A 6,000-nucleotide genomic window follows, 5' to 3' on the forward strand; every position below is an offset into this window, starting at 1 on the left:
GCACACGCTTAGCCACATGCAGCAGACCAGCAGGGATTTGTTGCGTGCCCAGGTCTAGTGCTGTAGCTCTTTTTTTCCTCTCCCTGCTCACTCTGCTGTGTCCCCAAAATAAGGGAATACATGCACTGATTTGATGTGAATCTTAATTAGTTATTGAGTGTTTTGTGTTCTTTGTTCACTACTGGTCTGTATTGTAAACCCAGTAATAGAGAAGATTAGCAGTAAAAGGCAAAATGTTTTTATCTTGCGATGGTAGATAGGAGATGCATTTGCACTTAGTCATGTTCTGTATTTTATCACCTTATCTGAAGGTGCAGAAATGGGCCGATTTCAATTTTTTCTTGCATAATGCTACACTTAAGACCACAGATAAAAAAAAAAAAAAGAAAATAAAAGTGCCAACGCATCTGAACAGTTAATAAAATATACTGTAAGTATATTTACTTCTATCTCATCAGTATTCTTGCCTATGGAAGTACATGGTCATGCTGTCACCTGTATGTGTGTGTGAGTTACAGAGTGCTTTCAATCTTAAAAGGTGAACTTAGCTTGTGAGGCAGTACCAACAGGAATTAATGTCACAGTTGGCTGCTGATCAGGCTCGTAGATGCAGACGACATGCTCCTTTTTTGTTTCTTAGTGGATCTGTCTGCCCTGGATTCTCTACAGATTCATCCCACTAATAGGTAGTAAGAGGTCCCTCTCCTCACTCTCTTGTGTACACATCAGTTGTTACAGTTTTGGGTAGGATTGTGTTTTATGAATGTTTTTTGCATGTTTAATGTGAATTACATGCATATGTGCCATCCATCTCTTCCAGTGTCTTAACCGCCAGAGCCTATCCCTGCTGTCAAAGGATGAGGTAATGTACACTCATAGGAATAGAATCACTAGTTAGTCAACATCCATGTCTCTGGATTATGGGAGCAACAGAATCCAAACAGGGAGAGGAAAAACATGGAAACTCCAGCAAGCTAATTTATTTAAACCCAGGAACCTCTCACTGTGAGGTGACAGTGCTAAGGACTATACCACTGAGCCAACTTACAGGTAGTGGGGCAAAATTAAAGTATTGCTGAAACTTAGCAGTGTTCGGCTTGTTACTCAAAAAAAGCTGCACATTACTCGTTACTCTTAAAAAAACAAAATGAAATGTAGAAAAGTGTTTACATTATAACATAAATGTAGAACTTATTTACTCACTCAGGAACGTATACAGTTAATTACTTGCTGCTTTACTTGCAGTGCCACATAATTGCTAGTTACCAATATAAACACACTGACACATGCACAGTCTTTCTGTTAGTGCTTAACTGTGAGCACAAAACTGACACCAAAGCTGGAAGGTGACCGAAGAGCACTTCACAGAAAACTGTTGTGGCCACGGGGATTCTGCTGGAGAAACAGGTGTAGGTAAAAATGGAGGCTCCAATGCTACAGCCCCAACTGCTTGTCACTGATTTTGTCACCTGGTGAAAGTCAAACTTTGGCTGCTTGACTGGGGATAGCATACACTCCACTTTACCATCACTCTGCTGACTTTTTGTTGTCTTTGCAGAAGTTTGCAGTAGTTGATGACATGTTACAGTAGCAGTGGTTGTTTTTGAAGTGCAGTTCATGCTTTGCCATCACATTCTTGTGCTTTTGTGCACTTAACTGCAAGCACTGTTCCTGTCTCTAGCCCTCAAAACTTGCCGAATGCTCTGTTGTTTTTCTCCTCACTCAACACCAACTGAAATCAGCTGAATATAGTAGAAGTGCACAAGGAAAAGGATATTTTTTCCTGGAAATCGTGCATATTAATGCTATGCTACAAACTTCAGGTCATTTCATTTTAATTCACAAATTCAGGTGATTTATATCGTAAGGTAAACACTGGGAAGAAAACACCAACAGTCAGACAAACTCTCTGAGGAGCACATGGTGACAGTGGGAAGGAAAAACTCCCTTATAACAGGAAAAGCCCCTCCAACAGAACCAGGTTCAGGCAAGGGAAGCCAAGTGCCATGAAAGTTAGCCATGAAGGGAATGACAAGAGAGAAAAGACGAGCACAGAGAAACCATGAACCTGACACGTCACAAAACACATGTAACGACATGATTATTAGTATTATTACTAATGTGATCGCTGAATTTAAAACTGTGATGCTTTACATTGCATTGCACCCACTGCAACCACTAAGATGCAAGGATGTGCAAGCCAGTGGAATTAAGGTCCTCTTTCTCAAACTCCAAAGCTGCTTTTATGTCTTAGACTGTCCTGGCCTGACCTGTTAGTTTCCCTCAAGTTTTTCACATCAAGAAGTCAATTTTTTTTTCTTATTTTAGACTTTTATATCTTACATTTTTTGCCTCCTCACATCCCTTTATCCTCCAAACCCCGAAAGACTTGCACATCCACGTGTCTGCTCCTCACAGGTTGTTATACCTCATACATCTGGAAAGGCTTTGTACACTCGCTCAGTGTCCTCTCCATAGATGCCTAACACTTTCTGTTAATATGCATGACCAGTTACACTTCAGCACTTTAAACTTGGCAGGCACACACTCACGCATTTTGAAAAAAAAAAAGAAAGAAAAGAAAAGAAAATGCGACTTCTCCGGGTTGTATTTTTCTTCCTTCATCTGTCTCCTCCTCCTCCTCATCTCTGTGTCTGCGCTCATTCTCTCTCAATCTTTCTCCCTACCTGCCATTCTTGTCTTCCTACTCCGTTCCTCTGCGTCACTCCTTCAATACTGATGTATGATGCAATGAAACAAAACGTGAGCGTCAACTTTTTCCTCTAACTTTATTCCCCCTCAGACCTGTCTCCCTTCCTTCCTTCATTTCGTATATCTTCCTCTTTCATCCTCTTTTTTCTCTTTCTTTCCTTTTTACTTTCATGTTGCGTGTCCCCCCCACCGTTTCCTCTTACTCTCCTCATCTCTCCTCTTCTTGCTCTCTCCTCTCCAGAGTGCTCTTCTTTCCGTCTGTTTCATTAACAAGATTTATCTTCTCTAGTAATTACAGTACACACACACACACACACACACACACACACACACACACACACACACACACACACACACACACACACACAGAGTTTATGCCAGTGATGCCGCTGCAGTTCTACTTTTCCACCAGTCAGGGTCACTGTGGCACCGTGAAGAGCAAGAAGAGGTAGAGGTATATGTGTTCATGTATTTGTGTGTGAAGCAAGGTTATTGCATGCATATGTATGTGTATTTGTGCGTACATGTGTACCAGTGTGCCTGTGCTATGCTGCATAACTTGTATTATGTTGGCCCCTGACATGATTTTAAATAACCCATCCACGCTGAATAAGTGGCGTTCTGTTGGTAAGCCCTTCCTGATTTTAAAATTCTTTTACCTATGAATCCATAATGCACACTTACACTGCTTTAATGCCTTCCTGAAGGGCACAGCCCTGTCTCTGTGCGTGATTGTGTATGTGTGTGGAGAGAAAAAAACCCCCTTCAAGGTCCCTAATATTCTCGTTGCGTGCGAGTACTTTAGATTAAGAAACAACAGGCTTTATGACTGCAAATATTTGCACAGTTAGATGAGCTGCATGAGCTGTTAATGGAGGCACTTTTCAGAAGTTCAACATTTATTTGTCACTTGCTCTGTTAGCCCACAGACCCACGATCTCCCATATCATAATCCCTCTAAAGTAATGGGTCCCACTGCTGACAGAGCCTGATTGATGTCGGTTTTCCCTTCATGCAGAGCTAGCTGGCTAGTTGACATTGACAGAGTGACTGACAGAGGGGTTGACAGAGTGACAAACGCCGAGTGACTGGCAACGTTTCTGAGTGACAAAAGAGGTGGTAGGAATCAGTGGATAATTTTCTTTTAAACATAATTTGTTCCACTTACAATTACGGAAAAAACAATTTGTCATTTTTCTTAGTCGCACTATAGGAAAGAATGTCCCTTGACATATTTGAAATCAACAATCTTCATGAGTGAGTCAGAAAGCACAAAACACTTCACCTTGTCTCCTCATCGCCTCCTCCGTTACTGCTAAACTAAAACAAACTTTTAGAACATTAAAAGATATAAATCCACCGCTTTATTATGTTGTAGCAAAAAACAACAACTCCTTCTTTTGAATACAAAATATTAATAGAATATAGTCCTAAAGATATTTCTGTTCAAACTTTGAGCTATTTTCAAACCCGCACGTTCAGACTTCCTCCTGCGTTCGCACACAGTGGTAGGTTGACAGATGGATCATCCGGCAGAGTCGGGCGCCTTTGAGTCATGGAGATGCAGATAGCACATTGTATGTACGGTACATCAGTAGAGTTTTAAGACCCCTTTAAGTTTTCCACACGTTTAGGCTCATGTTAAAGTGTGAATTAGTTCATTTTGTTCCCCGTCAATCTGCACACGAAACTCAACACTGACAAAAATAGGTTAAAGTCATCATTGATTCAAACTGGACTGAGATATCCAATTTCTCCCTAAAAAGTATTCCGATTTTTTTTTATGACTCTCACAACTCATTTGTCAGTGATTCTTGAGGTGCTCCAGCAATTTCATTACAGTGACTAATCCATTTCATCTGATATTATTAAGAAATGAACCCATCTGCCTAATTAAGATCACAAAAGAACCAGGAATGTCATGGTCCCTGTGCCTCCCCGGCCAGCCCAGTGTGGCCACAAGTGTTTGTTGTTTTTCTCTCACTCTGTCTCTCCTACCTGTCTGCCTGGGCGGAGCTCTGATTGGGCTCCTGCCCTTGGCCCACGCACCTGCAGCTGATCTCGAGCGGATTGCAGTTCTCTGGCTCTTAAGGCTGGGGCTCTGAGCTGTTCGTCGCTGGAATATTGAGTAACTCTCGTTAGTATTGCCTGGCTTCCTTGCGATTCTACTGTTCCCGTGTTTGCCTTCGACTTACCCTCGTCTGTGTAAACAGGTTTACCTGGATCAGCCCTTTTGTGACCCCTGGACCCCGTGAGTAGGAGAGTGAGCTGAGCTGCTTGTGTGGAGACTGTTTGGACGAGGAGCAGAGCGAGTGCGAAGAAGTGTGTCTCCCCAGCCAAGTGATCCCCGGGACCCTGGTGTTTCCCCCCCCTTCACGTGTATATAGTGCACCAGTGTGATTAATAAAGTGTCGTTGAACTGTGCTACCTCAGTCTGCGCCTGAGTCCGTTCCACTCCCGTGACAAGGAAACCAAGCCTGGAGGTTGAGGAAAATGATTGTTGAACTTTGAGACGTTATTGTCTCAAGGGACAGATCTGGGGAAGGATACATCATGGAAAGTGCGCAGGTATCCATCTATCATCCATCCATGATGGATCTGGTTGCCAGGCCAAATTGGGTGCTGAGGGCATTGGTCAAGAACCCAATGGTTATTGTGTATGAGATGAGTTTCTTTGTGGAGATTAGAGATGGTAATGCCAAAGTGACTCATTGGCAGGATGCACTGAGAACTTCAGCAACTTCAGGTGAGTACAACAGGACAAGACTTCCAAAGAATTACGTTAATATCTTAAGTTTATTCAGGTTTTTCACAGGCCCGCAGGCAGGAAAGTTTCCCAGAACCCCTCTGTTGCTGATACAGGCTAGTTTGTCTTTTTTTCTGCAGAATGTGGGCAAGGATTTTCAAAGAAAGGTGAGATTCTTATGACAGAGGAGGACAGGCAAGGTAAGTAAAGGTTGAGAAGAAGTTTAAAAGTAAGTGGTTTCAAAGTTTCCTGAGCAAATTTACTGCGCTGACTATGGCAGCAATCTGGTGATGTTGCTGGTAAGTGTTAATATGGCACAGGTGCACCAGCTGGAGCCTGAGGAAGCCACACCTAATCTGGGAGAAGGAAAGCAGAGTTAACATCCATGCACACCCATGCACACAAACATTCACGACAGGTAGAGAAAGATGGAGTACGATGGGCAGGAAAAAAAGATGGCAGGTCTGCAGCTGGAGGACAGGGGGAGACCATAACAGAAGGACAATTATTAGTGGCGCACTCCACCAATGAGGCCTTTATGG

At 42.7% G+C, this 6,000-nt stretch overlaps 1 long non-coding RNA gene across 1 annotated transcript; it reads left to right on the top strand.

The window, feature by feature from the left end:
- Positions 1 to 4,662: 4,662 nt before the first annotated feature.
- Positions 4,663 to 5,139, top strand: LOC113015085 (uncharacterized). Its single transcript, XR_003271055.2, has 2 exons — positions 4,663 to 4,849; positions 4,926 to 5,139. It is a non-coding gene; the product is annotated as an uncharacterized LOC113015085 (long non-coding RNA).
- Positions 5,140 to 6,000: the final 861 nt, after the last annotated feature.

The sequence above is a fragment of the Astatotilapia calliptera genome, chromosome 22 (genome assembly GCF_964374335.1).
Source record: "Astatotilapia calliptera chromosome 22, fAstCal68.1, whole genome shotgun sequence".
NCBI classification, from domain to species: domain Eukaryota; kingdom Metazoa; phylum Chordata; class Actinopteri; order Cichliformes; family Cichlidae; genus Astatotilapia; species Astatotilapia calliptera.